This window comes from Psammomys obesus, unplaced genomic scaffold, assembly GCF_907164565.1.
Source record: "Psammomys obesus unplaced genomic scaffold, mPsaObe1.curated_primary_1811, whole genome shotgun sequence".
Classification (NCBI taxonomy): Eukaryota; Metazoa; Chordata; class Mammalia; order Rodentia; family Muridae; genus Psammomys; species Psammomys obesus.
Window position 1 is genome coordinate 45,234 of NW_026590378.1, and position 8,837 is coordinate 54,070.

The following is an 8,837-nucleotide window of genomic DNA, read 5'->3' on the forward strand; positions in this document are numbered from 1 at the left end:
GAGCTTAAAAAATACATGATCTATGCTTTCTTATGTATTTGGTCTTTGAATTTGTCCTTCAATAGTAACCTGATCTTCTTTGTTGGTGGTTTTACCAATGTGAGTGAGAAAAACCAGATGAAGGTCACTGAATTCTGCGTAGTCTTCCAAATGAACTATGTCATCAGAAGATTGATATTAACAATGACAACATCCAAAGGTGTGTTTCTTGTAGCAGTAATGCTGACCACAAGAGCATACATGGTGATAATCTTGTTCAGACATCAGAGGCAATGCAAGCATCTTCATAGCATCAGCCACCTGAGAGAGTCCCCTGAGAAAAGGGCCACCCAGACCATCTTGCTGCTGGTATTTTTCTTTGTGGTCATATACTGGGTGGACTTCATCATTTCATCTACCTCATTCCTTGTGTGGATGTATGACCCAGTCATCCAGACTATTCAGAAATTTGTGATGAATGCCTACCCCACCATTACTCCTTTGGTACATATCATTTCTGATAAGAGAATCATCAATGTGCTAAAATCTTGCAGTTAAAATGCTACTAGATTATGTCAGAGGCAGTCCCTCTTCCCATTACTATGTAACCCACTTGGACACTGAACTGCCATGGGCTACACCTGTGCAGGGGTTCCAGGTCATCTCCACAAATAGTCCTTGGTTGGAGTATGATTTTCTGGGAAGTTACCTGTGTTCAAATTATCTTGTTCTGTTGCTCTCCTTGTGGAGTTCCAGTCCCCTCCAGCTCTTACTATTTCCAACTTCTTACATAAAATTCCATTCACTCTGCCCATCAGTTGGCCATCAGGCTCAGCATCTGCTCTGACATAATCTGATTGGCCTGCTCGTTGATCACTTTCCCCTGAGGGGAGAGCAGCCTTACCAGGCCACAGTAGAGGACAATGCAGCCACTTTTGATGAGAACTGATAGACTAAGATCAGAAAGAAGAGGAGAACCTCCCCTATCAGTGGACTTGGGGAGTGGCATGCATGCAGAAAGGGGAGGGAGGGTGAAATCGGGAGGGGAGGAGGGAGGGGCTTATGAGGGGATACAAAATGAATAAAGTGAATTAATAAAAAATTAAAAAAAAAAGAAAGACTCCACCCACCAGGGAGGCTCAGCAGAGGCTCCACACAAAGACCAACAGAGCCAATAAATCTGGGCCCAGGGCAGCCTGTAGATTTGAACCAACCAAGGACCATGCATGGAGAGAATCTAAACCCCCTACTCAAATGTAGCAGATAGGCAACTCAGTCTCTAAAAAAAAAAAAAATGCTACTAGAATTTTTAAAAGATTTTTTCTTTTAAAAATAATGAATTCGTTTTTATTTATATATTGTGCCAGCATGTATGTATGTGCGCATTCCAGGCGACCTCAGAGTTTTGAAGAGTATAAAGCAAGCCTCAATAGATACAAGAAAATTGAAATAGCCCCTTGTATTTTATCAGATCTCCTTTGATTAAAGCTGGAACTCAGTAACAACAGGAAGAACAGAAAGCCTATGAACACATGGAAACTGAAAAACCTTTCTACTCAAGGACCACTGGGTCAGGGAAGAAATAAAGAAAGAAACTAAAAAATTCCTAGAATTCAATGAAAAAGAAGACACAACATAGCCAAACTTATGAGACACAATGAAAGCGGGCCAGGAGGGAATTCATAGCACTAAGTCCCTTTTTTCAGAAACTGTAGAGTTCTTATGCTAGCATATTAAAAGCATACCTTAAAGCTCTAGAATAAAAAGAAGCCAACATACCCAAAAGAAATAGATGGCCTGAAATAATTAAACTCAGGGCTGAAGTCAATAATTTAGAAACAAGTAGAATAACAGAAAGAATTAATGAAGCCCAGAGCTGGTTCATTGAGAAAACAAACAAGATAGAGAAACCCTGAGTCAAACTAACTAAAAGGCAAAGGGAGAATATCCAAATTAACAAAATCAAAAATGAAAAAAAGCCCTTGTTCCACAAAATTGATAACCTTTGTATTTGTTTTGTTTTTTATTTTTTTTTATTTTTTTTTTTTTGTTTGTTTGAGGGACTTTTAATAACTGCCACTATTTCCTTAGGGGTTACAGGACTATTTAGTTTGCCTGCCCTTAATTTAACTTTGGTAAGTCCTATTTATCAACAAACGTATACTCTTTGTTTAGATTTTCCAATTTCATAGAATATAGGCTCACAGCTAAACATTGGGTGATGTGTAGGGGACCTTGTGGAAAAAATGGGGGGAAAGGGAAAAGGACCTGGAAGTGACAGTTGCTTCGCAAAAAGACCAATATAGGCAACTAACCAGGACCCAGAGGGGCTTGCTGGTACTGAAGCAACAATCATCAGGAACTGGACCTAGGACCCCTACAAAGATTTAGCTTATGTTAGGCTTTGGCCTCATGTGGGTCTTCTAGTAAGGGAAGTAGAGACTGCACTGGACACACACTCACTTGTCCTCTGTCAGATATAGGGTTGGTGAAGAGCATTTCCCAGTCTGTAGGCTGTCGTTTTGTTCTGATGACTGTGTTCTTTGCTTTACTGAAGCGTTTCAGTTTCATGTGGTCTCATATGTTGATTCTTGATCTTAAAGCCTGTGCTTTTGGTTTTCTGTTCAGGAAGATGTCTTCTGTGCCCATGAGGTCAAGGTGGGTGGGGTTGTAAGGAGGTGAGAAAGAGGAGGAGAGGGAGATAGATAGATAGATAGATAGATAGATAGATAGATAGATAGATAGATATAGAGAAATTCCTAAGGCTTTCCAAGAACTCAAGTTCCAGAAGAAAGGTAAATATCCTAATTATCACTTCCAGAAGTTTAGAGGCCACCTAGGACATACCTCCTTTTGGGTATTAAAATCACCTACTGTCAATGGATTGATGTTAATCTGTGTCTTTTAATCCAGTTGAAAAATTATTTGAGTTGAAATTGGGTGTCCCTTAATTTGATACAGATTGTTTTAGGGTGGTAATGTCTTCTTGGCCAACTCTTCCCTTGATTAGAATGAAGTTTATCTCTTCTGATTAGGTTTAGTCCAAAGTCTATTTTGTCAGATGTTAGGAAAAGGTCATCTGCCTTCATCCTTGTCCCACAGTAGCACTTTTGTCTATTCTTTTACTCTGTGGTGCCTCTCTTAAGATGTGTTTCTTGAAGGGAGAAGATAAAGAGAATTTATTTCTTGATCCATTCGGTTAGTCTGCAACTTTTGAGTAGAGAATTTGTGCCATTCATGTTTAAATAGTTACTGAAATATGTGTTTTAGCTTTGGTCAACATGCTGTTGATTTTTTTTTTTCACTGTGACTTTATGTCTGAACACTTTTGGCTCATATTTTTCACAGCCTCTCTGCTATGCTTATTATTTTCTTCCATTCCAAATTATGTTTTCTGTATTACCTTAGGTTTGGTTTGTTGAATACAATTTTTTTAGGCTGTCTATGATGTTGAAAATTGTTCCTGTTCTTTCAATCATAGCAGTAGTTTTGCTGGGTATACTATTTAAATTGGGTATAATTTTGGACTTGGGATGTATTGCTTCTGGCTCTTCTGGCTTATAAAGTTTAGCTTGAGAAATCAGCTGTTCTTTCTCCATGGGATTAGTGAAGTTCACTTTTCCATTTGACGGGTTGTCTTTATTTGTGATTTGCAGTTTTTCTCTTAGAGACTTTCATTCCCTTTTTTTTGTTTTGTATGCTTAGTGTTTTAATGTAATGGAACTTTTTGTTTCTTTGTAAACTCAGTTATGTTATGTAAATATGTTTTTGTTTTAATTCCAAGTGGGATTTCCGTTGGGCTTTAGTATGTCTGCAGCTGGTAATTATCTCATGCAGGGCATCACCTTGGCAGCTGGTAAATGCCTTCATTGTGTGGTACAGAGAGGGGTGTGGTCTAGACCTCTGAGAATATAATCATGAGAGCCCAGAAAAAGAAAGTGTGGCATGCGATGTTGGCATGTGGCAAGTGGCAGTTTGAAGACACCAGAGATGAATGATGTGGCTTTTGGAGCAGACAAAACCACTTTGGGCTGCAGTGGCTTGGAGGAGACTGCTGGCTTTGTTTGCTGTTGATGGAGATTGGTATAGCACTAATAGAACCAATCAACCATAAACAGCTAGGAGAAAGAATTCAAGGGGTCTGTACCTCTTCACTCCAGTAACCTTCTCTCTCCTACCTAGGGTTGGGAGGTTGGGGAAAAGAGACTTAAAGAACCACACACACACACACACACACAAAATAATATTTTAAAAAGGATAGCTCCATTTTTAAAAAAAATATTTATTTATCTTTATTTTATTTGCATTAGTGTGAAGGTTTCAGATCCTTGGAATGGGCATTACAGACAGTTGTGAGCTGCCAGGTGGGTGCGGAGAATTGAACCCAGGTCCTTTGGAAGAGCAGAAAGTGCTCTTAACCAGTGAGCCATATAAGATGCGTAAAAAATTTGCTTCTGTGCTTGTCTTTTTGTGTGCTTCTTGTATTTGTATTAGCGAGTGTTTGGGCAGTTTTCTTGTATGACCTTATTGAAAGTCTTGTGTTTGACATTGATGTGGGTTTCTCCTTCCTCACCTGTACCTATAATTTGAGAGTTTACTTTTTTTATGGTGTCCCACATACACAATACTTTCTAGACAAACACTCTACCAACTGAGCTATATTTCCAGCCCCATAGCAAGATTTCTGCTGATAATACACCTGCATTACTTCAAATCTGTGTGCTCTACAAGAAAGACTACTTTGTCCAAATGTGTTTGGAGGAGGTGACATTTTCTTAATTTTAGCAAAAAAGCTGTTACATTCTAAGTGGGACCCTGAAGCCACTGTCAAGCATGGAAGCCATAACAAATGTTTTGGAAGCTGGAATGATACCTTGGGGAAAACTGAAATGCTTTCTACTTCTTTTAAATGGAATATTATTATTGTTACTTTTCTTTTGTTCACAAAGTTAGGATCAGTCAATCCACATAGACAGGTGTGTCCTGGGGAGAATATCTCACACATGGAAACCCAGAGCACAGTTGTTCCTATTGTAATGTTCTCTTGAAATTAGGAAAGTTCACTTTTCCATTTGATGGCACCACTTTCTAACAATCTCAAGGTCAGAACTGCCTTCTCCAAATGACATGATAATTGGGGGTCTAGAGGGGGATGAGTTAATGACATTTCTTCCCTATAAGTACTTCTTAGGGCTTCACTCTCCATGGATGTTTATGGGAGGGCCAGCTGGGTTAGTGTTTCTTTTTCATTTCCTTAATACTAAGAGCTGAAAGTACGTGATTGAATGAAGCAGGAGTTTCTGTAGCAAGTGATTTGAGAATTCTATGCTTCTGATATTTCTTTGAACCATAGTTTATCATAAGAAAACACACCAGATGATTCTAGACATAATGACAGCAGTATAATGATTTATAAAAACACATAAATTTCGAGGCGGGGCAAGATGAGGACTCTCATTCTGAGGAGCAGCACAGCAGGATTGGCACAGTGACCAGCAATCAGAACTCGCGGCCATAAAACACAAGTGGTTGTGTTTCTCAGGTGAGAGGATACCCCACGGTGGGGGATTCAATCAGCTTTAACTCACCTGGCTAAACCGCGGAAGAGATCTCGGTTCCGCCAGGTGCTTGGTCACCAGCCCAGAGCTACCCGCCAGCGTGATCTGTTCACGGTCCCAGACTGAACTGTGGGCCCACAACACCATAGACTGGATTTCCCAGTCGAGAGATAACCCCACGGAGCAGAAAACAATTGGGACCGACCTCAGGTTACCCAGACATCCCCTGGAAAAGACTCGGGTTCCGCGGGTGCCCCAGGAGCCAGCCCGGACCCAGAGCCGGGACAAAGGCGCCTGCACGGAGCCCTGTCTGCGCGCGTGATTTGCCGCCTCAGATAGAACTGTGGGCACCAGGGCACCAGGGCACCAGACTGCGTGTCTCTGGCAGGAGGAAACCCCCAGCGGAGGGGGTCAGCAGCTCTAACGCTTAGGACACCCAGCACCAAAACACTTCCTGGACTCACGCAGACTCTAGTGCAGGCAGAAGCGCTGTGCTCTGCTGCCATTGTTGAGTTCCCCTGGGGCACTGGGACACACAGCTGCATCCTCGGACCTGCAGGAGCTGAAGAGCCATTACAGCAGCCCTCAGATACTGTGCCAGGGATCGGCCAGTTGTCCCTGGCTGGACTGCCAAAACTGTGGGAATCCCTGATCCTTCAGGGGGGCTGCACCCACAGCGTCTGGACCAGAGTGGTGCCTACAGCCGCCATCCCAGACAGAGACACACAGATTCTGGTCCAGAGTGAGGCACCCAGCCTCCAGACCAGAGCAGTGCCCCCAGGCGCCAACTCAACCTAGGTGCACATTCTCCAGGTCCAGAGCAGAGCAATCAGCCTTTGGCCCAGAGACTTGCTGAGTGCACCTCCCACTTTCTCAGACAGAACTGTGCGCCCCAGGATAACAGACTGAGTTTCCCTGTTGGGAGAAAACCCCACAGCTAGGGAATCAGCCGTTTCTTCAAGAGGACTGTACATGAAAATTTAGTGAGCAGCAGCACACTAAATTTATAACAAGAAACCCAGCAGTGGGGCAGCTGTCTTGAGAAATTTTATGGGTAAGAGGAGATCCCCCCCCCGCCTAACATAGACCACAGCTACTATTCAGGGCTATAAACCTGAGGTGAGCAGTGGCAATCCGGAGAAACACTGGCCATACAGTGACCATAACCAAAAAGCAGAGAAGGACAACTTCAGGAAAAATCATCTTCCGGCCAAGGGGATACTTCCTACCTCAGTACTCCAGGAAGCACAGAAACTAACAGCCAACACCTAAATCAGCCCAATGGGTAGAGGTCAGCGTAAAGGCTCAACCAACAAAAGACAGAGCAATATGGCATCTCCAGAACCCAGCCATCCAGGGGCAAACAGCCCTGAACAACGCAGCATAATAGAAAATCAAGAAGATGACCTTACATCTATGTTGATGAAGAGAATAATAGAGGAAACAGATAAAATACGTAAAGAATTAGAGGAAGATAAAACCAAACAGATCATGGCTATCTGTAAAGAAATGGAGGAAGTTAAAGACAAGCAGATTATGGCCATCCGTGAAGAAATACGGGAAGATGCAGCCAAACAGCTTGTGGCCTTCAGAGAAGAAATAATTAAATCACTGAAAGAAATCAAAGAGACAGAGTTGAAGGAACTAAAAGAAAAAGAGGAAAATACAAGCAGACAGGTGAAGGAAGTAAACAAAACAACTCAAGACCTGAAGATAGAACTAGAAAAATTAAAGAAAACACAAATGGAAGAAATAAGTGAGAGGAAGAATTTAGGGAAGAAAACGCGAACTACAGAGGTAAGTATAACCAACAGAATACAAGAAATGGAAGAAAGAATCTCAGGTGTAGAAGATACAATGGAAGAAATCGATGTATCTGTCAAAGAAAATGTTAAATCCAAAATATTCCTGACACAGACCGTCCAAGAAATCCAAGACAATATGAAAAGACAAAACCTAAGAATAATAGGAATAGAGGAAAAAGAAGACTCCCTTCTCCAAGGCCCAGAAAATATTTTCAACCAAATCATTGAAGAAAATTTCCCCAAGTTAAAGGAGAAGCCAATAAGGATACATGAGGCCTACAGAACACCCAACAAATTTGACCAGAAAAGAAAATCCTCCTGCCACATAATAATCAAAACAGTAAGTATACAGAACAAAGAAAAAATACTAAAAGCTGCAAGGGAAAAAGGCCAAGTAACATATAAGGGCAAACCCATTAGAATCACACCTGACTTTTCAACAGAAACTATAAAAGCCAGAAGGGTCTGGACAGATATCATGCAGACCCTAAGAGAACACAGATGTCAACCCAGGCTACTATACCCTGCAAAACTGTCAGTCCTCATAGATGGAGAAAACAAGATATTCAATGACAAAAACAAATTTCAACAATACCTACACACAAATCCAGCATTACAGAAGATACTGGAAGGGAAAATACAACCCAAGAAAATTAGCTTCTGTCAAGAAAACACAGGAAATAATTAACCTTACTACAGCAAAACAAAAAGCAACCAAGCACACAACCATATGAACACAGCCAACATCAAAATCAAAGGATCTAACAGCCACTGGTCATTAATCTCTCTCAACATCAATGGACTCAACTCTCCAGTAAAAAGACACAGATTAACAGAATGGATACGTAAACAAAACCCAGCAATATGTTGCATACAAGAAACACATCTAAGACACAAAGATAGACATTACCTGAGAGTAAAAGGTTGGAAGACAACTCTCCAAGCAAATGGACCCAAGAAAAAAGCAGGAGTAGCCATTCTAATATCTGATAAAATAGACTTTCAACCAAAATTAATAAAAAGAGATGAGGAAGGACACTTCATACTCATCAAGGGAAAATTCCACCAGGAAGACATCACAATCCTGAACATCTATGCCCCAAATGCAAGGGCACCCACATTTGTAAAAGAAACATTGATAAAATTTAAACCACATATAGATCCCAACACATTAATAGTGGGAGACTTCAACACCCCACTCTCAACAAAGGACAGGTCAACAAAACAGAAATTAAACAAAGAAACAATATCTCTGACAGAGGTCATGAATCAAATGGACCTCACAGACATCTACAGAACTTTACACCCAAACACAAAAGAATTTACCTTCTTCTCAGCACCTCATGGAACCTTCTCCAAAATAGACCATATAGTTGGTCACAAAGCAAGCCTCAACAGATACAAGAAGACTGAAATAATCCCTTGTATCCTGTCTGATCACCATGGAATAAAGCTGGACTTCAACAACAACAGAAATAGCAAAAAGCCTACACAC

At 41.2% G+C, this 8,837-nt stretch overlaps 1 pseudogene; it reads left to right on the forward strand.

The window, feature by feature from the left end:
• LOC129676558 (vomeronasal type-1 receptor 90-like) overlaps positions 1–576 on the forward strand; it is a 4,893-nt pseudogene extending 4,317 nt beyond the window's left edge.
• Positions 577–8,837: the final 8,261 nt, after the last annotated feature.